At 37.8% G+C, this 26,262-nt stretch overlaps 65 pseudogenes; all 65 read right to left on the bottom strand.

Moving 5' to 3' along the window:
• Positions 1–212: 212 nt before the first annotated feature.
• On the bottom strand, positions 213–331 carry LOC124345848 (annotated as a pseudogene).
• A 284-nt stretch (positions 332–615) lies between these two features.
• Positions 616–734, bottom strand: LOC124345268 (annotated as a pseudogene).
• Positions 735–1,018: 284 nt separating this feature from the next.
• LOC124345368 lies at positions 1,019–1,137 on the bottom strand (annotated as a pseudogene).
• A 284-nt stretch (positions 1,138–1,421) lies between these two features.
• On the bottom strand, positions 1,422–1,540 carry LOC124345971 (annotated as a pseudogene).
• Positions 1,541–1,824: 284 nt separating this feature from the next.
• On the bottom strand, positions 1,825–1,943 carry LOC124344864 (annotated as a pseudogene).
• A 284-nt stretch (positions 1,944–2,227) lies between these two features.
• Positions 2,228–2,346, bottom strand: LOC124345828 (annotated as a pseudogene).
• A 284-nt stretch (positions 2,347–2,630) lies between these two features.
• Positions 2,631–2,749, bottom strand: LOC124344863 (annotated as a pseudogene).
• A 284-nt stretch (positions 2,750–3,033) lies between these two features.
• On the bottom strand, positions 3,034–3,152 carry LOC124345951 (annotated as a pseudogene).
• Positions 3,153–3,436: 284 nt separating this feature from the next.
• LOC124344981 lies at positions 3,437–3,555 on the bottom strand (annotated as a pseudogene).
• Positions 3,556–3,839: 284 nt separating this feature from the next.
• LOC124344861 lies at positions 3,840–3,958 on the bottom strand (annotated as a pseudogene).
• A 284-nt stretch (positions 3,959–4,242) lies between these two features.
• LOC124345921 lies at positions 4,243–4,361 on the bottom strand (annotated as a pseudogene).
• Positions 4,362–4,645: 284 nt separating this feature from the next.
• LOC124344980 lies at positions 4,646–4,764 on the bottom strand (annotated as a pseudogene).
• Positions 4,765–5,048: 284 nt separating this feature from the next.
• Positions 5,049–5,167, bottom strand: LOC124345267 (annotated as a pseudogene).
• Positions 5,168–5,451: 284 nt separating this feature from the next.
• Positions 5,452–5,570, bottom strand: LOC124345898 (annotated as a pseudogene).
• A 284-nt stretch (positions 5,571–5,854) lies between these two features.
• Positions 5,855–5,973, bottom strand: LOC124346188 (annotated as a pseudogene).
• Positions 5,974–6,257: 284 nt separating this feature from the next.
• Positions 6,258–6,376, bottom strand: LOC124345840 (annotated as a pseudogene).
• A 284-nt stretch (positions 6,377–6,660) lies between these two features.
• LOC124346146 lies at positions 6,661–6,779 on the bottom strand (annotated as a pseudogene).
• A 284-nt stretch (positions 6,780–7,063) lies between these two features.
• Positions 7,064–7,182, bottom strand: LOC124346187 (annotated as a pseudogene).
• Positions 7,183–7,466: 284 nt separating this feature from the next.
• Positions 7,467–7,585, bottom strand: LOC124346185 (annotated as a pseudogene).
• Positions 7,586–7,869: 284 nt separating this feature from the next.
• Positions 7,870–7,988, bottom strand: LOC124345839 (annotated as a pseudogene).
• A 284-nt stretch (positions 7,989–8,272) lies between these two features.
• On the bottom strand, positions 8,273–8,391 carry LOC124346183 (annotated as a pseudogene).
• Positions 8,392–8,675: 284 nt separating this feature from the next.
• On the bottom strand, positions 8,676–8,794 carry LOC124345838 (annotated as a pseudogene).
• A 284-nt stretch (positions 8,795–9,078) lies between these two features.
• LOC124346182 lies at positions 9,079–9,197 on the bottom strand (annotated as a pseudogene).
• Positions 9,198–9,481: 284 nt separating this feature from the next.
• On the bottom strand, positions 9,482–9,600 carry LOC124345837 (annotated as a pseudogene).
• Positions 9,601–9,884: 284 nt separating this feature from the next.
• LOC124346145 lies at positions 9,885–10,003 on the bottom strand (annotated as a pseudogene).
• Positions 10,004–10,287: 284 nt separating this feature from the next.
• On the bottom strand, positions 10,288–10,406 carry LOC124346181 (annotated as a pseudogene).
• Positions 10,407–10,690: 284 nt separating this feature from the next.
• On the bottom strand, positions 10,691–10,809 carry LOC124345776 (annotated as a pseudogene).
• Positions 10,810–11,093: 284 nt separating this feature from the next.
• On the bottom strand, positions 11,094–11,212 carry LOC124346009 (annotated as a pseudogene).
• Positions 11,213–11,496: 284 nt separating this feature from the next.
• Positions 11,497–11,615, bottom strand: LOC124346399 (annotated as a pseudogene).
• Positions 11,616–11,899: 284 nt separating this feature from the next.
• Positions 11,900–12,018, bottom strand: LOC124345835 (annotated as a pseudogene).
• Positions 12,019–12,302: 284 nt separating this feature from the next.
• On the bottom strand, positions 12,303–12,421 carry LOC124346180 (annotated as a pseudogene).
• A 284-nt stretch (positions 12,422–12,705) lies between these two features.
• On the bottom strand, positions 12,706–12,824 carry LOC124345834 (annotated as a pseudogene).
• Positions 12,825–13,108: 284 nt separating this feature from the next.
• Positions 13,109–13,227, bottom strand: LOC124346179 (annotated as a pseudogene).
• A 284-nt stretch (positions 13,228–13,511) lies between these two features.
• Positions 13,512–13,630, bottom strand: LOC124345833 (annotated as a pseudogene).
• A 284-nt stretch (positions 13,631–13,914) lies between these two features.
• On the bottom strand, positions 13,915–14,033 carry LOC124346144 (annotated as a pseudogene).
• Positions 14,034–14,317: 284 nt separating this feature from the next.
• Positions 14,318–14,436, bottom strand: LOC124346178 (annotated as a pseudogene).
• Positions 14,437–14,720: 284 nt separating this feature from the next.
• On the bottom strand, positions 14,721–14,839 carry LOC124345832 (annotated as a pseudogene).
• Positions 14,840–15,123: 284 nt separating this feature from the next.
• LOC124346177 lies at positions 15,124–15,242 on the bottom strand (annotated as a pseudogene).
• Positions 15,243–15,526: 284 nt separating this feature from the next.
• On the bottom strand, positions 15,527–15,645 carry LOC124345831 (annotated as a pseudogene).
• A 284-nt stretch (positions 15,646–15,929) lies between these two features.
• Positions 15,930–16,048, bottom strand: LOC124346143 (annotated as a pseudogene).
• Positions 16,049–16,332: 284 nt separating this feature from the next.
• On the bottom strand, positions 16,333–16,451 carry LOC124346176 (annotated as a pseudogene).
• Positions 16,452–16,735: 284 nt separating this feature from the next.
• LOC124345775 lies at positions 16,736–16,854 on the bottom strand (annotated as a pseudogene).
• Positions 16,855–17,138: 284 nt separating this feature from the next.
• LOC124346008 lies at positions 17,139–17,257 on the bottom strand (annotated as a pseudogene).
• Positions 17,258–17,541: 284 nt separating this feature from the next.
• Positions 17,542–17,660, bottom strand: LOC124346398 (annotated as a pseudogene).
• A 284-nt stretch (positions 17,661–17,944) lies between these two features.
• LOC124346397 lies at positions 17,945–18,063 on the bottom strand (annotated as a pseudogene).
• Positions 18,064–18,347: 284 nt separating this feature from the next.
• On the bottom strand, positions 18,348–18,466 carry LOC124345846 (annotated as a pseudogene).
• Positions 18,467–18,750: 284 nt separating this feature from the next.
• On the bottom strand, positions 18,751–18,869 carry LOC124345598 (annotated as a pseudogene).
• A 284-nt stretch (positions 18,870–19,153) lies between these two features.
• On the bottom strand, positions 19,154–19,272 carry LOC124344787 (annotated as a pseudogene).
• A 284-nt stretch (positions 19,273–19,556) lies between these two features.
• Positions 19,557–19,675, bottom strand: LOC124345961 (annotated as a pseudogene).
• Positions 19,676–19,959: 284 nt separating this feature from the next.
• On the bottom strand, positions 19,960–20,078 carry LOC124345266 (annotated as a pseudogene).
• A 284-nt stretch (positions 20,079–20,362) lies between these two features.
• Positions 20,363–20,481, bottom strand: LOC124344979 (annotated as a pseudogene).
• Positions 20,482–20,765: 284 nt separating this feature from the next.
• Positions 20,766–20,884, bottom strand: LOC124344721 (annotated as a pseudogene).
• Positions 20,885–21,168: 284 nt separating this feature from the next.
• LOC124344786 lies at positions 21,169–21,287 on the bottom strand (annotated as a pseudogene).
• A 284-nt stretch (positions 21,288–21,571) lies between these two features.
• Positions 21,572–21,690, bottom strand: LOC124345596 (annotated as a pseudogene).
• Positions 21,691–21,974: 284 nt separating this feature from the next.
• On the bottom strand, positions 21,975–22,093 carry LOC124344785 (annotated as a pseudogene).
• Positions 22,094–22,377: 284 nt separating this feature from the next.
• Positions 22,378–22,496, bottom strand: LOC124344720 (annotated as a pseudogene).
• A 284-nt stretch (positions 22,497–22,780) lies between these two features.
• LOC124344784 lies at positions 22,781–22,899 on the bottom strand (annotated as a pseudogene).
• A 284-nt stretch (positions 22,900–23,183) lies between these two features.
• LOC124345595 lies at positions 23,184–23,302 on the bottom strand (annotated as a pseudogene).
• A 284-nt stretch (positions 23,303–23,586) lies between these two features.
• LOC124344783 lies at positions 23,587–23,705 on the bottom strand (annotated as a pseudogene).
• A 284-nt stretch (positions 23,706–23,989) lies between these two features.
• On the bottom strand, positions 23,990–24,108 carry LOC124344719 (annotated as a pseudogene).
• A 284-nt stretch (positions 24,109–24,392) lies between these two features.
• LOC124344782 lies at positions 24,393–24,511 on the bottom strand (annotated as a pseudogene).
• A 284-nt stretch (positions 24,512–24,795) lies between these two features.
• Positions 24,796–24,914, bottom strand: LOC124344718 (annotated as a pseudogene).
• A 284-nt stretch (positions 24,915–25,198) lies between these two features.
• On the bottom strand, positions 25,199–25,317 carry LOC124344781 (annotated as a pseudogene).
• A 284-nt stretch (positions 25,318–25,601) lies between these two features.
• Positions 25,602–25,720, bottom strand: LOC124345968 (annotated as a pseudogene).
• A 284-nt stretch (positions 25,721–26,004) lies between these two features.
• On the bottom strand, positions 26,005–26,123 carry LOC124345960 (annotated as a pseudogene).
• Positions 26,124–26,262: the final 139 nt, after the last annotated feature.

The following is a 26,262-nucleotide window of genomic DNA, read 5'->3' as shown; positions in this document are numbered from 1 at the left end:
TTGTTCATTGAATTCGGACTGGTAATCATCGCGAATAAAAAAACGCGATAAACTTTGAAAAACTCTCAATGGAATTCATCCAGAATCATTCCTATAGATGAATTGAACCTACTCCTGTGTCATTGAAATTTTTGATCTACGAATTTGGACTGGTAACCATCGTGATTGAAAAAAAATTTCAAGAAATTTGTTATTGAAAACAAACTATTCATCGCCAACGACATTCCGTATTCCCAAGCGGTCACCCTTCCAAGTGCTAACGGGACTCGACGTAACTTAACTTCTGGGAGCTGACGAGACCAGGTGCGTTCTACGTGATATGGCCGTTGACATTCAAAAATGAAAATTTACCCTCCCAGTCCCAATGGATGAATAGAAAATCACTTCAAAGTGATTGAAATGTTTGTTCATTGAATTCGGACTGGTAACCATCGCGAATGAAAAAACGCGATAAAATTTGAAAAACTCACAATGGAATTCATCCAGAATCATTCCTATAGATGAATTGAACCTATCCCTGTGTCATTGAAATTTTTGATCTACGAATTTGGACTGGTAACCATCGTGATTGAAAAAAAATTTCAAGAAATTTGTTATTGAAAACAAACTATTCATCGCCAACGACATCCCGTATTCCCAAGCGGTCACCCTTCCAAGTACTAACGGGACTCGACGTAACTTAACTTCTGGGAGCTAACGAGATCAGGTGCGTTCTACGTGATATGGCCGTTGACATTCAAAAATGAAAATTTACCCTCCCAGTCCCAATGGATAAATAGAAAATTACTTCAAAGTGATTGAAATGTTTGTTCATTGAATTCGGACTGGTAATCATCGCGAATAAAAAAACGCGATAAACTTTGAAAAACTCTCAATGGAATTCATCCAGAATCATTCCTATAGATGAATTGAACCTATCCCTGTGTCATTGAAATTTTTGATCTACGAATTTGGACTGGTAACCATCGTGATTGAAAAAAAATTTCAAGAAATTTGTTATTGAAAACAAACTATTCATCGCCAACGACATCCCGTATTCCCAAGCGGTCACCCTTCCAAGTACTAACGGGACTCGACGTAACTTAACTTCTGGGAGCTGAAGAGATCAGGTGCGTTCTACGTGATATGGCCGTTGACATTCAAAAATGAAAATTTACCCTCCCAGTCCCAATGGATAAATAGAAAATTACTTCAAAGTGATTGAAATGTTTGTTCATTGAATTCGGACTGGTAATCATCGCGAATAAAAAAACGCGATAAACTTTGAAAAACTCTCAATGGAATTCATCCAGAATCATTCCTATAGATGAATTGAACCTACTCCTGTGTCATTGAAATTTTTGATCTACGAATTTGGACTGGTAACCATCGTGATTGAAAAAAAATTTCAAGAAATTTGTTATTGAAAACAAACTATTCATCGCCAACGACATTCCGTATTCCCAAGCGGTCACCCTTCCAAGTACTAACGGGACTCGACGTAACTTAACTTTTGGGAGCTGTCGAGACCAGGTGCGTTCTACGTGATGTGGCCGTTGACATTCAATAATGAAAATTTACCCTCCCAGTCCCAATGGATGAATAGAAAATCACTTCAAAGTGATAGAAATGTTTGTTCATTGAATTTGGACTGGTAACCATCGCGAATAAAAAAACGCGATAAACTTTGAAAAACTCTCAATGGAATTCATCCAGAATCATTCCTATAGATGAATTGAACCTATCCCTGTGTCATTGAAATTTTTGATCTACAAATTTGGACTGGTAACCATCGTGATTGAAAAAAAATTTCAAGAAATTTGTTATTGAAAACAAACTATTCATCGCCAACGACATCCCGTATTCCCAAGCGGTCACCCTTCCAAGTACTAACGGGACTCGACGTAACTTAACTTCTGGGAGCTGACGAGATCAGGTGCGTTCTACGTGATATGGCCGTTGACATTCAAAAATGAAAATTTACCCTCCCAGTCCCAATGGATAAATAGAAAATTACTTCAAAGTGATTGAAATGTTTGTTCATTGAATTCGGACTGGTAATCATCGCGAATAAAAAAACGCGATAAACTTTGAAAAACTCTCAATGGAATTCATCCAGAATCATTCCTATAGATGAATTGAACCTACTCCTGTGTCATTGAAATTTTTGATCTACGAATTTGGACTGGTAACCATCGTGATTGAAAAAAAATTTCAAGAAATTTGTTATTGAAAACAAACTATTCATCGCCAACGACATTCCGTATTCCCAAGCGGTCACCCTTCCAAGTACTAACGGGACTCGACGTAACTTAACTTTTGGGAGCTGACGAGACCAGGTGCGTTCTACGTGATGTGGCCGTTGACATTCAATAATGAAAATTTACCCTCCCAGTCCCAATGGATGAATAGAAAATCACTTCAAAGTGATAGAAATGTTTGTTCATTGAATTTGGACTGGTAACCATCGCGAATAAAAAAACGCGATAAACTTTGAAAAACTCTCAATGGAATTCATCCAGAATCATTCCTATAGATGAATTGAACCTATCCCTGTGTCATTGAAATTTTTGATCTACAAATTTGGACTGGTAACCATCGTGATTGAAAAAAAATTTCAAGAAATTTGTTATTGAAAACAAACTATTCATCGCCAACGACATCCCGTATTCCCAAGCGGTCACCCTTCCAAGTACTAACGGGACTCGACGTAACTTAACTTCTGGGAGCTGACGAGATCAGGTGCGTTCTACGTGATATGGCCGTTGACATTCAAAAATGAAAATTTACCCTCCCAGTCCCAATGGATAAATAGAAAATTACTTCAAAGTGATTGAAATGTTTGTTCATTGAATTCGGACTGGTAATCATCGCGAATAAAAAAACGCGATAAACTTTGAAAAACTCTCAATGGAATTCATCCAGAATCATTCCTATAGATGAATTGAACCTACTCCTGTGTCATTGAAATTTTTGATCTACGAATTTGGACTGGTAACCATCGTGATTGAAAAAAAATTTCAAGAAATTTGTTATTGAAAACAAACTATTCATCGCCAACGAAATTCCATATTCCCAAGCGGTCACCCTTCCAAGTACTAACGGGACTCGACGTAACTTAACTTCTGGGAGCTGACGAGACCAGGTGCGTTCTACGTGATGTGGCCGTTGACATTCAAAAATGAAAATTTACCCTCCCAGTCCCAATGGATGAATAGAAAATCACTTCAAAGTGATTGAAATGTTTGTTCATTGAATTCGGACTGGTAACCATCGCGAATAAAAAAACGCGATAAACTTTGAAAAACTCTCAATGGAATTCATCCAGAATCATTCCTATAGATGAATTGAACCTATCCCTGTGTCATTGAAATTTTTGATCTACGAATTTGGACTGGTAACCATCGTGATTGAAAAAAAATTTCAAGAAATTTGTTATTGAAAACAAACTATTCATCGCCAACGACATTCCGTATTCCCAAGCGGTCACCCTTCCAAGTACTAACGGGACTCGACGTAACTTAACTTCTGGGAGCTGACGAGACCAGGTGCGTTCTACGTGATATGGCCGTTGACATTCAAAAATGAAAATTTACCCTCCCAGTCCCAATGGATGAATAGAAAATCACTTCAAAGTGATAGAAATGTTTGTTCATTGAATTTGGACTGGTAACCATCGCGAATAAAAAAACGCGATAAACTTTGAAAAACTCTCAATGGAATTCATCCAGAATCATTCCTATAGATGAATTGAACCTATCCCTGTGTCATTGAAATTTTTGATCTACGAATTTGGACTGGTAACCATCGTGATTGAAAAAAAATTTCAAGAAATTTGTTATTGAAAACAAACTATTCATCGCCAACGACATCCCGTATTCCCAAGCGGTCACCCTTCCAAGTACTAACGGGACTCGACGTAACTTAACTTCTGGGAGCTGACGAGATCAGGTGCGTTCTACGTGATATGGCCGTTGACATTCAAAAATGAAAATTTACCCTCCCAGTCCCAATGGATAAATAGAAAATTACTTCAAAGTGATTGAAATGTTTGTTCATTGAATTCGGACTGGTAATCATCGCGAATAAAAAAACGCGATAAACTTTGAAAAACTCTCAATGGAATTCATCCAGAATCATTCCTATAGATGAATTGAACCTATCCCTGTGTCATTGAAATTTTTGATCTACGAATTTGGACTGGTAACCATCGTGATTGAAAAAAAATTTCAAGAAATTTGTTATTGAAAACAAACTATTCATCGCCAACGACATTCCGTATTCCCAAGCGGTCACCCTTCCAAGTACTAACGGGACTCGACGTAACTTAACTTCTGGGAGCTGACGAGATCAGATGCGTTCTACGTGATATGGCCGTTGACATTCAAAATAGAAAATTTACCCTCCCAGTCCCAATGGATGAATAGAAAATCACTTCAAAGTGATAGAAATGTTTGTTCATTGAATTTGGACTGGTAACCATCGCGAATAAAAAAACGCGATAAACTTTGAAAAACTCTCAATGGAATTCATCCAGAATCATTCCTATAGATGAATTGAAAATATCCCTGTGTCATTGAAATTTTTGATCTACGAATTTGGACTGGTAACCATCGTGATTGAAAAAAAATTTCAAGAAATTTGTTATTGAAAACAAACTATTCATCGCCAACGACATTCCGTATTCCCAAGCGGTCACCCTTCCAAGTACTAACGGGACTCGACGTAACTTAACTTCTGGGAGCTGACGAGACCAGGTGCGTTCTACGTGATATGGCCGTTGACATTCAAAAATGAAAATTTACCATCCCAGTCCCAATGGATAAATAGAAAATTACTTCAAAGTGATTGAAATGTTTGTTCATTGAATTCGGACTGGTAATCATCGCGAATAAAAAAACGCGATAAACTTTGAAAAACTCTCAATGGAATTCATCCAGAATCATTCCTATAGATGAATTGAACCTATCCCTGTGTCATTGAAATTTTTGATCTAGGAATTTGGACTGGTAACCATCGTGATTGAAAAAAAATTTCAAGAAATTTGTTATTGAAAACAAACTATTCATCGCCAACGACATCCCGTATTCCCAAGCGGTCACCCTTCCAAGTACTAACGGGACTCGACGTAACTTAACTTCTGGGAGCTAACGAGATCAGGTGCGTTCTACGTGATATGGCCGTTGACATTCAAAAATGAAAATTTACCCTCCCAGTCCCAATGGATAAATAGAAAATTACTTCAAAGTGATTGAAATGTTTGTTCATTGAATTCGGACTGGTAACCATCGCGAATAAAAAAACGCGATAAACTTTGAAAGACTCTCAATGGAATTCATCCAGAATCATTCCTATAGATGAATTGAACCTATCCCTGTGTCATTGAAATTTTTGATCTACGAATTTGGACTGGTAACCATCGTGATTGAAAAAAAATTTCAAGAAATTTGTTATTGAAAACAAACTATTCATCGCCAACGACATTCCGTATTCCCAAGCGGTCACCCTTCCAAGTACTAACGGGACTCGACGTAACTTAACTTCTGGGAGCTAACGAGATCAGGCGCGTTCTACGTGATATGGCCGTTGACATTCATATATGAAAATTTACCCTCCCAGTCCCAATGGATAAATAGAAAATTACTTCAAAGTGATTGAAATGTTTGTTCATTGAATTCGGACTGGTAATCATCGCGAATAAAAAAACGCGATAAACTTTGAAAAACTCTCAATGGAATTCATCCAGAATCATTCCTATAGATGAATTGAACCTATCCCTGTGTCATTGAAATTTTTGATCTACGAATTTGGACTGGTAACCATCGTGATTGAAAAAAAATTTCAAGAAATTTGTTATTGAAAACAAACTATTCATCGCCAACGACATTCCATATTCCCAAGCGGTCACCCTTCCAAGTACTAACGGGACTCGACGTAACTTAACTTCTGAGAGGTGACGAGACCAGGTGCGTTCTACGTGATGTGGCCGTTGACATTCAAAAATGAAAATTTACCCTCCCAGTCCCAATGGATGAATAGAAAATCACTTCAAAGTGATTGAAATGTTTGTTCATTGAATTCGGACTGGTAACCATCGCGAATAAAAAAACGCGATAAACTTTGAAAAACTCTCAATGGAATTCATCCAGAATCATTCCTATAGATGAATTGAACCTATCCCTGTGTCATTGAAATTTTTGATCTACGAATTTGGACTGGTAACCATCGTGATTGAAAAAAAATTTCAAGAAATTTGTTATTGAAAACAAACTATTCATCGCCAACGACATTCCGTATTCCCAAGCGGTCACCCTTCCAAGTACTAACGGGACCCGACGTAACTTAACTTCTGGGAGCTGACGAGATCAGGTGCGTTCTACGTGATATGGCCGTTGACATTCAAAAATGAAAATTTACCCTCCCAGTCCCAATGGATAAATAGAAAATTACTTCAAAGTGATTGAAATGTTTGTTCATTGAATTCGGACTGGTAATCATCGTGAATAAAAAAACGCGATAAACTTTGAAAAACTCTCATTGGAATTCATCCAGAATCATTCCTATAGATGAATTGAACCTATCCATGTGTCATTGAAATTTTTGATCTACGAATTTGGACTGGTAACCATCGTGATTGAAAAAAAATTTCAAGAAATTTGTTATTGAAAACAAACTATTCATCGCCAACGACATTCAGTATTCCCAAGCGGTCACCCTTCCAAGTGCCAACGGGACTCGACGTAACTTAACTTCTGGGAGCTGACGAGACCAGGTGCGTTCTACGTGATATGGCCGTTGACATTCAAAAATGAAAATTTACCCTCCCAGTCCCAATGGATGAATAGAAAATCACTTCAAAGTGATAGAAATGTTTGTTCATTGAATTTGGACTGGTAACCATCGCGAATAAAAAAACGCGATAAACTTTGAAAAACTCTCAATGGAATTCATCCAGAATCATTCCTATAGATGAATTGAACCTATCCCTGTGTCATTGAAATTTTTGATCTACGAATTTGGACTGGTAACCATCGTGATTGAAAAAAAATTTCAAGAAATTTGTTATTGAAAACAAACTATTCATCGCCAACGACATTCCATATTCCCAAGCGGTCACCCTTCCAAGTACTAACGGGACTCGACGTAACTTAACTTCTGAGAGGTGACGAGACCAGGTGCGTTCTACGTGATGTGGCCGTTGACATTCAAAAATGAAAATTTACCCTCCCAGTCCCAATGGATGAATAGAAAATCACTTCAAAGTGATTGAAATGTTTGTTCATTGAATTCGGACTGGTAACCATCGCGAATAAAAAAACGCGATAAACTTTGAAAAACTCTCAATGGAATTCATCCAGAATCATTCCTATAGATGAATTGAACCTATCCCTGTATCATTGAAATTTTTGATCTACGAATTTGGACTGGTAACCATCGTGATTGAAAAAAAATTTCAAGAAATTTGTTATTGAAAACAAACTATTCATCGCCAACGACATTCCATATTCCCAAGCGGTCACCCTTCCAAGTACTAACGGGACTCGACGTAACTTAACTTCTGAGAGGTGACGAGACCAGGTGCGTTCTACGTGATGTGGCCGTTGACATTCAAAAATGAAAATTTACCCTCCCAGTCCCAATGGATGAATAGAAAATCACTTCAAAGTGATTGAAATGTTTGTTCATTGAATTCGGACTGGTAACCATCGCGAATAAAAAAACGCGATAAACTTTGAAAAACTCTCAATGGAATTCATCCAGAATCATTCCTATAGATGAATTGAACCTATCCCTGTGTCATTGAAATTTTTGATCTACGAATTTGGACTGGTAACCATCGTGATTGAAAAAAAATTTCAAGAAATTTGTTATTGAAAACAAACTATTCATCGCCAACGACATTCCGTATTCCCAAGCGGTCACCCTTCCAAGTACTAACGGGACCCGACGTAACTTAACTTCTGGGAGCTGACGAGATCAGGTGCGTTCTACGTGATATGGCCGTTGACATTCAAAAATGAAAATTTACCCTCCCAGTCCCAATGGATAAATAGAAAATTACTTCAAAGTGATTGAAATGTTTGTTCATTGAATTCGGACTGGTAACCATCGCGAATAAAAAAACGCGATAAACTTTGAAAAACTCTCAATGGAATTCATCCAGAATCATTCCTATAGATGAATTGAACCTATCCCTGTGTCATTGAAATTTTTGATCTACGAATTTGGACTGGTAACCATCGTGATTGAAAAAAAATTTCAAGAAATTTGTTATTGAAAACAAACTATTCATCGCCAACGACATTCCATATTCCCAAGCGGTCACCCTTCCAAGTACTAACGGGACTCGACGTAACTTAACTTCTGAGAGGTGACGAGACCAGGTGCGTTCTACGTGATGTGGCCGTTGACATTCAAAAATGAAAATTTACCCTCCCAGTCCCAATGGATGAATAGAAAATCACTTCAAAGTGATTGAAATGTTTGTTCATTGAATTCGGACTGGTAACCATCGCGAATAAAAAAACGCGATAAACTTTGAAAAACTCTCAATGGAATTCATCCAGAATCATTCCTATAGATGAATTGAACCTATCCCTGTGTCATTGAAATTTTTGATCTACGAATTTGGACTGGTAACCATCGTGATTGAAAAAAAATTTCAAGAAATTTGTTATTGAAAACAAACTATTCATCGCCAACGACATTCCGTATTCCCAAGCGGTCACCCTTCCAAGTACTAACGGGACCCGACGTAACTTAACTTCTGGGAGCTGACGAGATCAGGTGCGTTCTACGTGATATGGCCGTTGACATTCAAAAATGAAAATTTACCCTCCCATTCCCAATGGATAAATAGAAAATTACTTCAAAGTGATTGAAATGTTTGTTCATTGAATTCGGACTGGTAACCATCGCGAATAAAAAAACGCGATAAACTTTGAAAAACTCTCAATGGAATTCATCCAGAATCATTCCTATAGATGAATTGAACCTATCCCTGTGTCATTGAAATTTTTGATCTACGAATTTGGACTGGTAACCATCGTGATTGAAAAAAAATTTCAAGAAATTTGTTATTGAAAACAAACTATTCATCGCCAACGACATTCCATATTCCCAAGCGGTCACCCTTCCAAGTACTAACGGGACTCGACGTAACTTAACTTCTGAGAGGTGACGAGACCAGGTGCGTTCTACGTGATGTGGCCGTTGACATTCAAAAATGAAAATTTACCCTCCCAGTCCCAATGGATGAATAGAAAATCACTTCAAAGTGATTGAAATGTTTGTTCATTGAATTCGGACTGGTAACCATCGCGAATAAAAAAACGCGATAAACTTTGAAAAACTCTCAATGGAATTCATCCAGAATCATTCCTATAGATGAATTGAACCTATCCCTGTGTCATTGAAATTTTTGATCTACGAATTTGGACTGGTAACCATCGTGATTGAAAAAAAATTTCAAGAAATTTGTTATTGAAAACAAACTATTCATCGCCAACGACATTCCGTATTCCCAAGCGGTCACCCTTCCAAGTACTAACGGGACCCGACGTAACTTAACTTCTGGGAGCTGACGAGATCAGGTGCGTTCTACGTGATATGGCCGTTGACATTCAAAAATGAAAATTTACCCTCCCAGTCCCAATGGATAAATAGAAAATTACTTCAAAGTGATTGAAATGTTTGTTCATTGAATTCGGACTGGTAATCATCGTGAATAAAAAAACGCGATAAACTTTGAAAAACTCTCATTGGAATTCATCCAGAATCATTCCTATAGATGAATTGAACCTATCCATGTGTCATTGAAATTTTTGATCTACGAATTTGGACTGGTAACCATCGTGATTGAAAAAAAATTTCAAGAAATTTGTTATTGAAAACAAACTATTCATCGCCAACGACATTCAGTATTCCCAAGCGGTCACCCTTCCAAGTGCCAACGGGACTCGACGTAACTTAACTTCTGGGAGCTGACGAGACCAGGTGCGTTCTACGTGATATGGCCGTTGACATTCAAAAATGAAAATTTACCCTCCCAGTCCCAATGGATGAATAGAAAATCACTTCAAAGTGATAGAAATGTTTGTTCATTGAATTTGGACTGGTAACCATCGCGAATAAAAAAACGCGATAAACTTTGAAAAACTCTCAATGGAATTCATCCAGAATCATTCCTATAGATGAATTGAACCTATCCCTGTGTCATTGAAATTTTTGATCTACGAATTTGGACTGGTAACCATCGTGATTGAAAAAAAATTTCAAGAAATTTGTTATTGAAAACAAACTATTCATCGCCAACGACATTCCATATTCCCAAGCGGTCACCCTTCCAAGTACTAACGGGACTCGACGTAACTTAACTTCTGAGAGGTGACGAGACCAGGTGCGTTCTACGTGATGTGGCCGTTGACATTCAAAAATGAAAATTTACCCTCCCAGTCCCAATGGATGAATAGAAAATCACTTCAAAGTGATTGAAATGTTTGTTCATTGAATTCGGACTGGTAACCATCGCGAATAAAAAAACGCGATAAACTTTGAAAAACTCTCAATGGAATTCATCCAGAATCATTCCTATAGATGAATTGAACCTATCCCTGTGTCATTGAAATTTTTGATCTACGAATTTGGACTGGTAACCATCGTGATTGAAAAAAAATTTCAAGAAATTTGTTATTGAAAACAAACTATTCATCGCCAACGACATTCCGTATTCCCAAGCGGTCACCCTTCCAAGTACTAACGGGACTCGACGTAACTTAACTTCTGGGAGCTGACGAGATCAGGTGCGTTCTACGTGATATGGCCGTTGACATTCAAAAATGAAAATTTACCCTCCCAGTCCCAATGGATAAATAGAAAATTACTTCAAAGTGATTGAAATGTTTGTTCATTGAATTCGGACTGGTAATCATCGCGAATAAAAAAACGCGATAAACTTTGAAAAACTCTCATTGGAATTCATCCAGAATCATTCCTATAGATGAATTGAACCTATCCATGTGTCATTGAAATTTTTGATCTACGAATTTGGACTGGTAACCATCGTGATTGAAAAAAAATTTCAAGAAATTTGTTATTGAAAACAAACTATTCATCGCCAACGACATTCAGTATTCCCAAGCGGTCACCCTTCCAAGTGCTAACGGGACTCGACGTAACTTAACTTCTGGGAGCTGACGAGACCAGGTGCGTTCTACGTGATATGGCCGTTGACATTCAAAAATGAAAATTTACCCTCCCAGTCCCAATGGATGAATAGAAAATCACTTCAAAGTGATAGAAATGTTTGTTCATTGAATTTGGACTGGTAACCATCGCGAATAAAAAAACGCGATAAACTTTGAAAAACTCTCAATGGAATTCATCCAGAATCATTCCTATAGATGAATTGAACCTATCCCTGTGTCATTGAAATTTTTGATCTACGAATTTGGACTGGTAACCATCGTGATTGAAAAAAAATTTCAAGAAATTTGTTATTGAAAACAAACTATTCATCGCCAACGACATCCCGTATTCCCAAGCGGTCACCCTTCCAAGTACTAACGGGACTCGACGTAACTTAACTTCTGGGAGCTGACGAGACCAGGTGCGTTCTACGTGATATGGCCGTTGACATTCAAAAATGAAAATTTACCCTCCCAGTCCCAATGGATGAATAGAAAATCACTTCAAAGTGATAGAAATGTTTGTTCATTGAATTTGGACTGGTAACCATCGCGAATAAAAAAACGCGATAAACTTTGAAAAACTCTCAATGGAATTCATCCAGAATCATTCCTATAGATGAATTGAACCTATCCCTGTGTCATTGAAATTTTTGATCTACGAATTTGGACTGGTAACCATCGTGATTGAAAAAAAATTTCAAGAAATTTGTTATTGAAAACAAACTATTCATCGCCAACGACATTCCGTATTCCCAAGCGGTCACCCTTCCAAGTACTAACGGGACCCGACGTAACTTAACTTCTGGGAGCTGACGAGATCAGGTGCGTTCTACGTGATATGGCCGTTGACATTCAAAAATGAAAATTTACCCTCCCAGTCCCAATGGATAAATAGAAAATTACTTCAAAGTGATTGAAATGTTTGTTCATTGAATTCGGACTGGTAACCATCGCGAATAAAAAAACGCGATAAACTTTGAAAAACTCTCAATGGAATTCATCCAGAATCATTCCTATAGATGAATTGAACCTATCCCTGTGTCATTGAAATTTTTGATCTACGAATTTGGACTGGTAACCATCGTGATTGAAAAAAAATTTCAAGAAATTTGTTATTGAAAACAAACTATTCATCGCCAACGACATTCCATATTCCCAAGCGGTCACCCTTCCAAGTACTAACGGGACTCGACGTAACTTAACTTCTGAGAGGTGACGAGACCAGGTGCGTTCTACGTGATGTGGCCGTTGACATTCAAAAATGAAAATTTACCCTCCCAGTCCCAATGGATGAATAGAAAATCACTTCAAAGTGATTGAAATGTTTGTTCATTGAATTCGGACTGGTAACCATCGCGAATAAAAAAACGCGATAAACTTTGAAAAACTCTCAATGGAATTCATCCAGAATCATTCCTATAGATGAATTGAACCTATCCCTGTGTCATTGAAATTTTTGATCTACGAATTTGGACTGGTAACCATCGTGATTGAAAAAAAATTTCAAGAAATTTGTTATTGAAAACAAACTATTCATCGCCAACGACATTCCGTATTCCCAAGCGGTCACCCTTCCAAGTACTAACGGGACCCGACGTAACTTAACTTCTGGGAGCTGACGAGATCAGGTGCGTTCTACGTGATATGGCCGTTGACATTCAAAAATGAAAATTTACCCTCCCATTCCCAATGGATAAATAGAAAATTACTTCAAAGTGATTGAAATGTTTGTTCATTGAATTCGGACTGGTAACCATCGCGAATAAAAAAACGCGATAAACTTTGAAAAACTCTCAATGGAATTCATCCAGAATCATTCCTATAGATGAATTGAACCTATCCCTGTGTCATTGAAATTTTTGATCTACGAATTTGGACTGGTAACCATCGTGATTGAAAAAAAATTTCAAGAAATTTGTTATTGAAAACAAACTATTCATCGCCAACGACATTCCATATTCCCAAGCGGTCACCCTTCCAAGTACTAACGGGACTCGACGTAACTTAACTTCTGAGAGGTGACGAGACCAGGTGCGTTCTACGTGATGTGGCCGTTGACATTCAAAAATGAAAATTTACCCTCCCAGTCCCAATGGATGAATAGAAAATCACTTCAAAGTGATTGAAATGTTTGTTCATTGAATTCGGACTGGTAACCATCGCGAATAAAAAAACGCGATAAACTTTGAAAAACTCTCAATGGAATTCATCCAGAATCATTCCTATAGATGAATTGAACCTATCCCTGTGTCATTGAAATTTTTGATCTACGAATTTGGACTGGTAACCATCGTGATTGAAAAAAAATTTCAAGAAATTTGTTATTGAAAACAAACTATTCATCGCCAACGACATTCCGTATTCCCAAGCGGTCACCCTTCCAAGTACTAACGGGACCCGACGTAACTTAACTTCTGGGAGCTGACGAGATCAGGTGCGTTCTACGTGATATGGCCGTTGACATTCAAAAATGAAAATTTACCCTCCCAGTCCCAATGGATAAATAGAAAATTACTTCAAAGTGATTGAAATGTTTGTTCATTGAATTCGGACTGGTAATCATCGTGAATAAAAAAACGCGATAAACTTTGAAAAACTCTCATTGGAATTCATCCAGAATCATTCCTATAGATGAATTGAACCTATCCATGTGTCATTGAAATTTTTGATCTACGAATTTGGACTGGTAACCATCGTGATTGAAAAAAAATTTCAAGAAATTTGTTATTGAAAACAAACTATTCATCGCCAACGACATTCAGTATTCCCAAGCGGTCACCCTTCCAAGTGCCAACGGGACTCGACGTAACTTAACTTCTGGGAGCTGACGAGACCAGGTGCGTTCTACGTGATATGGCCGTTGACATTCAAAAATGAAAATTTACCCTCCCAGTCCCAATGGATGAATAGAAAATCACTTCAAAGTGATAGAAATGTTTGTTCATTGAATTTGGACTGGTAACCATCGCGAATAAAAAAACGCGATAAACTTTGAAAAACTCTCAATGGAATTCATCCAGAATCATTCCTATAGATGAATTGAACCTATCCCTGTGTCATTGAAATTTTTGATCTACGAATTTGGACTGGTAACCATCGTGATTGAAAAAAAATTTCAAGAAATTTGTTATTGAAAACAAACTATTCATCGCCAACGACATTCCATATTCCCAAGCGGTCACCCTTCCAAGTACTAACGGGACTCGACGTAACTTAACTTCTGAGAGGTGACGAGACCAGGTGCGTTCTACGTGATGTGGCCGTTGACATTCAAAAATGAAAATTTACCCTCCCAGTCCCAATGGATGAATAGAAAATCACTTCAAAGTGATTGAAATGTTTGTTCATTGAATTCGGACTGGTAACCATCGCGAATAAAAAAACGCGATAAACTTTGAAAAACTCTCAATGGAATTCATCCAGAATCATTCCTATAGATGAATTGAACCTATCCCTGTGTCATTGAAATTTTTGATCTACGAATTTGGACTGGTAACCATCGTGATTGAAAAAAAATTTCAAGAAATTTGTTATTGAAAACAAACTATTCATCGCCAACGACATTCCGTATTCCCAAGCGGTCACCCTTCCAAGTACTAACGGGACCCGACGTAACTTAACTTCTGGGAGCTGACGAGATCAGGTGCGTTCTACGTGATATGGCCGTTGACATTCAAAAATGAAAATTTACCCTCCCATTCCCAATGGATAAATAGAAAATTACTTCAAAGTGATTGAAATGTTTGTTCATTGAATTCGGACTGGTAACCATCGCGAATAAAAAAACGCGATAAACTTTGAAAAACTCTCAATGGAATTCATCCAGAATCATTCCTATAGATGAATTGAACCTATCCCTGTGTCATTGAAATTTTTGATCTACGAATTTGGACTGGTAACCATCGTGATTGAAAAAAAATTTCAAGAAATTTGTTATTGAAAACAAACTATTCATCGCCAACGACATTCCATATTCCCAAGCGGTCACCCTTCCAAGTACTAACGGGACTCGACGTAACTTAACTTCTGAGAGGTGACGAGACCAGGTGCGTTCTACGTGATGTGGCCGTTGACATTCAAAAATGAAAATTTACCCTCCCAGTCCCAATGGATGAATAGAAAATCACTTCAAAGTGATTGAAATGTTTGTTCATTGAATTCGGACTGGTAACCATCGCGAATAAAAAAACGCGATAAACTTTGAAAAACTCTCAATGGAATTCATCCAGAATCATTCCTATAGATGAATTGAACCTATCCCTGTGTCATTGAAATTTTTGATCTACGAATTTGGACTGGTAACCATCGTGATTGAAAAAAAATTTCAAGAAATTTGTTATTGAAAACAAACTATTCATCGCCAACGACATTCCGTATTCCCAAGCGGTCACCCTTCCAAGTACTAACGGGACCCGACGTAACTTAACTTCTGGGAGCTGACGAGATCAGGTGCGTTCTACGTGATATGGCCGTTGACATTCAAAAATGAAAATTTACCCTCCCAGTCCCAATGGATAAATAGAAAATTACTTCAAAGTGATTGAAATGTTTGTTCATTGAATTCGGACTGGTAATCATCGTGAATAAAAAAACGCGATAAACTTTGAAAAACTCTCATTGGAATTCATCCAGAATCATTCCTATAGATGAATTGAACCTATCCATGTGTCATTGAAATTTTTGATCTACGAATTTGGACTGGTAACCATCGTGATTGAAAAAAAATTTCAAGAAATTTGTTATTGAAAACAAACTATTCATCGCCAACGACATTCAGTATTCCCAAGCGGTCACCCTTCCAAGTGCCAACGGGACTCGACGTAACTTAACTTCTGGGAGCTGACGAGACCAGGTGCGTTCTACGTGATATGGCCGTTGACATTCAAAAATGAAAATTTACCCTCCCAGTCCCAATGGATGAATAGAAAATCACTTCAAAGTGATAGAAATGTTTGTTCATTGAATTTGGACTGGTAACCATCGCGAATAAAAAAACGCGATAAACTTTGAAAAACTCTCAATGGAATTCATCCAGAATCATTCCTATAGATGAATTGAACCTATCCCTGTGTCATTGAAATTTTTGATCTACGAATTTGGACTGGTAACCATCGTGATTGAAAAAAAATTTCAAGAAATTTGTTATTGAAAACAAACTATTCATCGCCAACGACATTCCATATTCCCAAGCGGTCACCCTTCCAAGTACTAACGGGACTCGACGTAACTTAACTTCTGAGAGGTGACGAGACCAGGTGCGTTCTACGTGATGTGGCCGTTGACATTCAAAAATGAAAATTTACCCTCCCAGTCCCAATGGATGAATAGAAAATCACTTCAAAGTGATTGAAATGTTTGTTCATTGAATTCGGACTGGTAACCATCGCGAATAAAAAAACGCGATAAACTTTGAAAAACTCTCAATGGAATTCATCCAGAATCATTCCTATAGATGAATTGAACCTATCCCTGTGTCATTGAAATTTTTGATCTACGAATTTGGACTGGTAACCATCGTGATTGAAAAAAAATTTCAAGAAATTTGTTATTGAAAACAAACTATTCATCGCCAACGACATTCCGTATTCCCAAGCGGTCACCCTTCCAAGTACTAACGGGACTCGACGTAACTTAACTTCTGGGAGCTGACGAGATCAGGTGCGTTCTACGTGATATGGCCGTTGACATTCAAAAATGAAAATTTACCCTCCCAGTCCCAATGGATAAATAGAAAATTACTTCAAAGTGATTGAAATGTTTGTTCATTGAATTCGGACTGGTAATCATCGCGAATAAAAAAACGCGATAAACTTTGAAAAACTCTCATTGGAATTCATCCAGAATCATTCCTATAGATGAATTGAACCTATCCATGTGTCATTGAAATTTTTGATCTACGAATTTGGACTGGTAACCATCGTGATTGAAAAAAAATTTCAAGAAATTTGTTATTGAAAACAAACTATTCATCGCCAACGACATTCAGTATTCCCAAGCGGTCACCCTTCCAAGTGCTAACGGGACTCGACGTAACTTAACTTCTGGGAGCTGACGAGACCAGGTGCGTTCTACGTGATATGGCCGTTGACATTCAAAAATGAAAATTTACCCTCCCAGTCCCAATGGATGAATAGAAAATCACTTCAAAGTGATAGAAATGTTTGTTCATTGAATTTGGACTGGTAACCATCGCGAATAAAAAAACGCGATAAACTTTGAAAAACTCTCAATGGAATTCATCCAGAATCATTCCTATAGATGAATTGAACCTATCCCTGTGTCATTGAAATTTTTGATCTACGAATTTGGACTGGTAACCATCGTGATTGAAAAAAAATTTCAAGAAATTTGTTATTGAAAACAAACTATTCATCGCCAACGACATCCCGTATTCCCAAGCGGTCACCCTTCCAAGTACTAACGGGACTCGACGTAACTTAACTTCTGGGAGCTGACGAGACCAGGTGCGTTCTACGTGATATGGCCGTTGACATTCAAAAATGAAAATTTACCCTCCCAGTCCCAATGGATGAATAGAAAATCACTTCAAAGTGATAGAAATGTTTGTTCATTGAATTTGGACTGGTAACCATCGCGAATAAAAAAACGCGATAAACTTTGAAAAACTCTCAATGGAATTCATCCAGAATCATTCCTATAGATGAATTGAACCTATCCCTGTGTCATTGAAATTTTTGATCTACGAATTTGGACTGGTAACCATCGTGATTGAAAAAAAATTTCAAGAAATTTGTTATTGAAAACAAACTATTCATCGCCAACGACATCCCGTATTCCCAAGCGGTCACCCTTCCAAGTACTAACGGGACTCGACGTAACTTAACTTCTGGGAGCTGACGAGACCAGGTGCGTTCTACGTGATATGGCCGTTGACATTTAAAATTGAAAATTTACCCTCCCAGTCCCAATGGATGAATAGAAAATTACTTCAAAGTGATTGAAATGTTTGTTCATTGAATTCGGACTGGTAATCATCGCGAATAAAAAAACGCGATAAACTTTGAAAAACTCTCAATGGAATTCATCCAGAATCATTCCTATAGATGAATTGAACCTATCCCTGTGTCATTGAAATTTTTGATCTACGAATTTGGACTGGTAACCATCGTGATTGAAAAAAAATTTCAAGAAATTTGTTATTGAAAACAAACTATTCATCGCCAACGACATTCCGTATTCCCAAGCGGTCACCCTTCCAAGTGCTAACGGGACTCGACGTAACTTAACTTCTGGGAGCTGACGAGACCAGGTGCGTTCTACGTGATATGGCCGTTGACATTCAAAAATGAAAATTTACCCTCCCAGTCCCAATGGATGAATAGAAAATCACTTCAAAGTGATAGAAATGTTTGTTCATTGAATTTGGACTGGTAACCATCGCGAATAAAAAAACGCGATAAACTTTGAAAAACTCTCAATGGAATTCATCCAGAATCATTCCTATAGATGAATTGAACCTATCCCTGTGTCATTGAAATTTTTGATCTACGAATTTGGACTGGTAACCATCGTGATTGAAAAAAAATTTAAAGAAATTTGTTATTGAAAACAAACTATTCATCGCCAACGACATTCCGTATTCCCAAGCGGTCACCCTTCCAAGTACTAACGGGACTCGACGTAACTTAACTTCTGGGAGCTGACGAGACCAGGTGCGTTCTACGTGATGTGGCCGTTGACATTCAAAAATGAAAATTTACCCTCCCAGTCCCAATGGATGAATAGAAAATCACTTCAAAGTGATTGAAATGTTTGTTAATTGAATTCGGACCGGTAACCATCGCGAATAAAAAAACGCGATAAACTTTGAAAAACTCTCAATGGAATTCATCCAGAATCATTCCTATTGATGAATTGAACCTATCCCTGTGTCATTGAAATTTTTGATCTACGAATTTGGACTGGTAACCATCGTGATTGAAAAAAAATTTCAAGAAATTTGTTATTGAAAACAAACTATTCATCGCCAACGACATTCCGTATTCCCAAGTGGTCACCCTTCCAAGTACTAACGAGACTCGACGTAACTTAACTTCTGGGAGCTGACGAGACCAGGTGCGTTCTACGTGATATGGCCGTTGACATTCAAAAATGAAAATTTACCCTCCCAGTCCCAATGGATGAATAGAAAATCACTTCAAAGTGATAGAAATGTTTGTTCATTGAATTTGGACTGGTAACCATCGCGAATAAAAAAACGCGATAAACTTTGAAAAACTCTCAATGGAATTCATCCAGAATCATTCCTATAGATGAATTGAACCTATCCCTGTGTCATTGAAATTTTTGATCTACGAATTTGGACTGGTAACCATCGTGATTGAAAAAAAATTTCAAGAAATTTGTTATTGAAAACAAACTATTCATCGCCAACGACATTCCGTATTCCCAAGCGGTCACCCTTCCAAGTGCTAACGGGACTCGACGTAACTTAACTTTTGGGAGCTGACGAGACCAGGTGCGTTCTACGTGATATGGCCGTTGACATTCAAAAATGAAAATTTACCCTCCCAGTCCCAATGGATGAATAGAAAATCACTTAAAAGTGATAGAAATGTTTGTTCATTGAATTTGGACTGGTAACCATCGCGAATAAAAAAACGCGATAAACTTTGAAAAACTCTCAATGGAATTCATCCAGAATCATTCCTATAGATGAATTGAACCTATCCCTGTGTCATTGAAATTTTTGATCTACGAATTTGGACTGGTAACCATCGTGATTGAAAAAAAATTTCAAGAAATTTGTTATTGAAAACAAACTATTCATCGCCAACGACATCCCGTATTCCCAAGCGGTCACCCTTCCAAGTACTAACGGGACTCGACGTAACTTAACTTCTGGGAGCTAACGAGATCAGGTGCGTTCTACGTGATATGGCCGTTGACATTCAAAAATGAAAATTTACCCTCCCAGTCCCAATGGATAAATAGAAAATTACTTCAAAGTGATTGAAATGTTTGTTCATTGAATTCGGACTGGTAATCATCGCGAATAAAAAAACGCGATAAACTTTGAAAAACTCTCAATGGAATTCATCCAGAATCATTCCTATAGATGAATTGAACCTATCCCTGTGTCATTGAAATTTTTGATCTACGAATTTGGACTGGTAACCATCGTGATTGAAAAAAAATTTCAAGAAATTTGTTATTGAAAACAAACTATTCATCGCCAACGACATTCCGTATTCCCAAGCGGTCACCCTTCCAAGTACTAACGGGACTCGACGTAACTTAACTTCTGGGAGCTGACGAGACCAGGTGCGTTCTACGTGATATGGCCGTTGACATTCAAAAATGAAAATTTACCCTCCCAGTCCCAATGGATGAATAGAAAATCACTTCAAAGTGATAGAAATGTTTGTTCATTGAATTTGGACTGGTAACCATCGCGAATAAAAAAACGCGATAAACTTTGAAAAACTCTCAATGGAATTCATCCAGAATCATTCCTATAGATGAATTGAACCTATCCCTGTGTCATTGAAATTTTTGATCTACGAATTTGGACTGGTAACCATCGTGATTGAAAAAAAATTTCAAGAAATTTGTTATTGAAAACAAACTATTCATCGCCAACGACATCCCGTATTCCCAAGCGGTCACCCTTCCAAGTACTAACGGGACTCGACGTAACTTAACTTCTGGGAGCTGACGAGACCAGGTGCGTTCTACGTGATGTGGCCGTTGACATTCAAAAATGAAAATTTACCCTCCCAGTCCCAATGGATGAATAGAAAATCACTTCAAAGTGATTGAAATGTTTGTTCATTGAATTCGGACCGGTAACCATCGCGAATAAAAAAACGCGATAAACTTTGAAAAACTCTCAATGGAATTCATCCAGAATCATTCCTATAGATGAATTGAACCTATCCCTGTGTCATTGAAATTTTTGATCTACGAATTTGGACTGGTAACCATCGTGATTGAAAAAAAATTTCAAGAAATTTGTTATTGAAAACAAACTATTCATCGCCAACGACATTCCGTATTCCCAAGTGGTCACCCTTCCAAGTACTAACGAGACTCGACGTAACTTAACTTCTGGGAGCTGACGAGACCAGGTGCGTTCTACGTGATATGGCCGTTGACATTCAAAAATGAAAATTTACCCTCCCAGTCCCAATGGATGAATAGAAAATCACTTCAAAGTGATAGAAATGTTTGTTCATTGAATTTGGACTGGTAACCATCGCGAATAAAAAAACGCGATAAACTTTGAAAAACTCTCAATGGAATTCATCCAGAATCATTCCTATAGATGAATTGAACCTATCCCTGTGTCATTGAAATTTTTGATCTACGAATTTGGACTGGTAACCATCGTGATTGAAAAAAAATTTCAAGAAATTTGTTATTGAAAACAAACTATTCATCGCCAACGACATTCCGTATTCCCAAGCGGTCACCCTTCCAAGTACTAACGGGACTCGACGTAACTTAACTTCTGGGAGCTGACGAGACCAGGTGCGTTCTACGTGATGTGGCCGTTGACATTCAAAAATGAAAATTTACCCTCCCAGTCCCAATGGATGAATAGAAAATCACTTCAAAGTGATTGAAATGTTTGTTCATTGAATTCGGACCGGTAACCATCGCGAATAAAAAAACGCGATAAACTTTGAAAAACTCTCAATGGAATTCATCCAGAATCATTCCTATAGATGAAATGAACCTATCCCTGTGTCATTGAAATTTTTGATCTACGAATTTGGACTGGTAACCATCGTGATTGAAAAAAAATTTCAAGAAATTTGTTATTGAAAACAAACTATTCATCGCCAACGACATTCCGTATTCCCAAGTGGTCACCCTTCCAAGTACTAACGAGACTCGACGTAACTTAACTTCTGGGAGCTGACGAGACCAGGTGCGTTCTACGTGATATGGCCGTTGACATTCAAAAATGAAAATTTACCCTCCCAGTCCCAATGGATGAATAGAAAATCACTTCAAAGTGATAGAAATGTTTGTTCATTGAATTTGGACTGGTAACCATCGCGAATAAAAAAACGCGATAAACTTTGAAAAACTCTCAATGGAATTCATCCAGAATCATTCCTATAGATGAATTGAACCTATCCCTGTGTCATTGAAATTTTTGATCTACGAATTTGGACTGGTAACCATCGTGATTGAAAAAAAATTTCAAGAAATTTGTTATTGAAAACAAACTATTCATCGCCAACGACATCCCGTATTCCCAAGCGGTCACCCTTCCAAGTACTAACGGGACTCGACGTAACTTAACTTCTGGGAGCTGACGAGACCAGGTGCGTTCTACGTGATGTGGCCGTTGACATTCAAAAATGAAAATTTACCCTCCCAGTCCCAATGGATGAATAGAAAATCACTTCAAAGTGATTGAAATGTTTGTTCATTGAATTCGGACCGGTAACCATCGCGAATAAAAAAACGCGATAAACTTTGAAAAACTCTCAATGGAATTCATCCAGAATCATTCCTATAGATGAATTGAACCTATCCCTGTGTCATTGAAATTTTTGATCTACGAATTTGGACTGGTAACCATCGTGATTGAAAAAAAATTTCAAGAAATTTGTTATTGAAAACAAACTATTCATCGCCAACGACATTCCGTATTCCCAAGTGGTCACCCTTCCAAGTACTAACGAGACTCGACGTAACTTAACTTCTGGGAGCTGACGAGACCAGGTGCGTTCTACGTGATATGGCCGTTGACATTCAAAAATGAAAATTTACCCTCCCAGTCCCAATGGATGAATAGAAAATCACTTCAAAGTGATAGAAATGTTTGTTCATTGAATTTGGACTGGTAACCATCGCGAATAAAAAAACGCGATAAACTTTGAAAAACTCTCAATGGAATTCATCCAGAATCATTCCTATAGATGAATTGAACCTATCCCTGTGTCATTGAAATTTTTGATCTACGAATTTGGACTGGTAACCATCGTGATTGAAAAAAAATTTCAAGAAATTTGTTATTGAAAACAAACTATTCATCGCCAACGACATTCCGTATTCCCAAGCGGTCACCCTTCCAAGTACTAACGGGACTCGACGTAACTTAACTTCTGGGAGCTGACGAGACCAGGTGCGTTCTACGTGATGTGGCCGTTGACATTCAAAAATGAAAATTTACCCTCCCAGTCCCAATGGATGAATAGAAAATCACTTCAAAGTGATTGAAATGTTTGTTCATTGAATTCGGACCGGTAACCATCGCGAATAAAAAAACGCGATAAACTTTGAAAAACTCTCAATGGAATTCATCCAGAATCATTCCTATAGATGAAATGAACCTATCCCTGTGTCATTGAAATTTTTGATCTACGAATTTGGACTGGTAACCATCGTGATTGAAAAAAAATTTCAAGAAATTTGTTATTGAAAACAAACTATTCATCGCCAACGACATTCCGTATTCCCAAGTGGTCACCCTTCCAAGTACTAACGAGACTCGACGTAACTTAACTTCTGGGAGCTGACGAGACCAGGTGCGTTCTACGTGATATGGCCGTTGACATTCAAAAATGAAAATTTACCCTCCCAGTCCCAATGGATGAATAGAAAATCACTTCAAAGTGATAGAAATGTTTGTTCATTGAATTTGGACTGGTAACCATCGCGAATAAAAAAACGCGATAAACTTTGAAAAACTCTCAATGGAATTCATCCAGAATCATTCCTATAGATGAATTGAACCTATCCCTGTGTCATTGAAATTTTTGATCTACGAATTTGGACTGGTAACCATCGTGATTGAAAAAAAATTTCAAGAAATTTGTTATTGAAAACAAACTATTCATCGCCAACGACATCCCGTATTCCCAAGCGGTCACCCTTCCAAGTACTAACGGGACTCGACGTAACTTAACTTCTGGGAGCTGACGAGACCAGGTGCGTTCTACGTGATGTGGCCGTTGACATTCAAAAATGAAAATTTACCCTCCCAGTCCCAATGGATGAATAGAAAATCACTTCAAAGTGATTGAAATGTTTGTTCATTGAATCCGGACCGGTAACCATCGCGAATAAAAAAACGCGATAAACTTTGAAAAACTCTCAATGGAATTCATCCAGAATCATTCCTATAGATGAAATGAACCTATCCCTGTGTCATTGAAATTTTTGATCTACGAATTTGGACTGGTAACCATCGTGATTGAAAAAAAATTTCAAGAAATTTGTTATTGAAAACAAACTATTCATCGCCAACGACATTCCGTATTCCCAAGTGGTCACCCTTCCAAGTACTAACGAGACTCGACGTAACTTAACTTCTGGGAGCTGACGAGACCAGGTGCGTTCTACGTGATATGGCCGTTGACATTCAAAAATGAAAATTTACCCTCCCAGTCCCAATGGATGAATAGAAAATCACTTCAAAGTGATAGAAATGTTTGTTCATTGAATTTGGACTGGTAACCATCGCGAATAAAAAAACGCGATAAACTTTGAAAAACTCTCAATGGAATTCATCCAGAATCATTCCTATAGATGAATTGAACCTATCCCTGTGTCATTGAAATTTTTGATCTACGAATTTGGACTGGTAACCATCGTGATTGAAAAAAAATTTCAAGAAATTTGTTATTGAAAACAAACTATTCATCGCCAACGACATCCCGTATTCCCAAGCGGTCACCCTTCCAAGTACTAACGGGACTCGACGTAACTTAACTTCTGGGAGCTGACGAGACCAGGTGCGTTCTACGTGATGTGGCCGTTGACATTCAAAAATGAAAATTTACCCTCCCAGTCCCAATGGATGAATAGAAAATCACTTCAAAGTGATTGAAATGTTTGTTCATTGAATCCGGACCGGTAACCATCGCGAATAAAAAAACGCGATAAACTTTGAAAAACTCTCAATGGAATTCATCCAGAATCATTCCTATAGATGAAATGAACCTATCCCTGTGTCATTGAAATTTTTGATCTACGAATTTGGACTGGTAACCATCGTGATTGAAAAAAAATTTCAAGAAATTTGTTATTGAAAACAAACTATTCATCGCCAACGACATTCCGTATTCCCAAGTGGTCACCCTTCCAAGTACTAACGAGACTCGACGTAACTTAACTTCTGGGAGCTGACGAGACCAGGTGCGTTCTACGTGATATGGCCGTTGACATTCAAAAATGAAAATTTACCCTCCCAGTCCCAATGGATGAATAGAAAATCACTTCAAAGTGATAGAAATGTTTGTTCATTGAATTTGGACTGGTAACCATCGCGAATAAAAAAACGCGATAAACTTTGAAAAACTCTCAATGGAATTCATCCAGAATCATTCCTATAGATGAATTGAACCTATCCCTGTGTCATTGAAATTTTTGATCTACGAATTTGGACTGGTAACCATCGTGATTGAAAAAAAATTTCAAGAAATTTGTTATTGAAAACAAACTATTCATCGCCAACGACATTCCGTATTCCCAAGGGGTCACCCTTCCAAGTGCTAACGGGACTCGACGTAACTTAACTTTTGGGAGCTGACGAGACCAGGTGCGTTCTACGTGATATGGCCGTTGACATTCAAAAATGAAAATTTACCCTCCCAGTCCCAATGGATGAATAGAAAATCACTTCAAAGTGATAGAAATGTTTGTTCATTGAATTTGGACTGGTAACCATCGCGAATAAAAAAACGCGATAAACTTTGAAAAACTCTCAATGGAATTCATCCAGAATCATTCCTATAGATGAATTGAACCTATCCCTGTGTCATTGAAATTTTTGATCTACGAATTTGGACTGGTAACCATCGTGATTGAAAAAAAATTTCAAGAAATTTGTTATTGAAAACAAACTATTCATCGCCAACGACATTCCGTATTCCCAAGCGGTCACCCTTCCAAGTGCTAACGGGACTCGACGTAACTTAACTTTTGGGAGCTGACGAGACCAGGTGCGTTCTACGTGATATGGCCGTTGACATTCAAAAATGAAAATTTACCCTCCCAGTCCCAATGGATGAATAGAAAATCACTTCAAAGTGATAGAAATGTTTGTTCATTGAATTTGGACTGGTAACCATCGCGAATAAAAAAACGCGATAAACTTTGAAAAACTCTC

The sequence above is a fragment of the Daphnia pulicaria genome, chromosome 6 (assembly GCF_021234035.1).
Source record: "Daphnia pulicaria isolate SC F1-1A chromosome 6, SC_F0-13Bv2, whole genome shotgun sequence".
Lineage (NCBI taxonomy): Eukaryota > Metazoa > Arthropoda > Branchiopoda > Diplostraca > Daphniidae > Daphnia > Daphnia pulicaria.
This window is presented reverse-complemented; position numbering and strand designations above follow the sequence as displayed.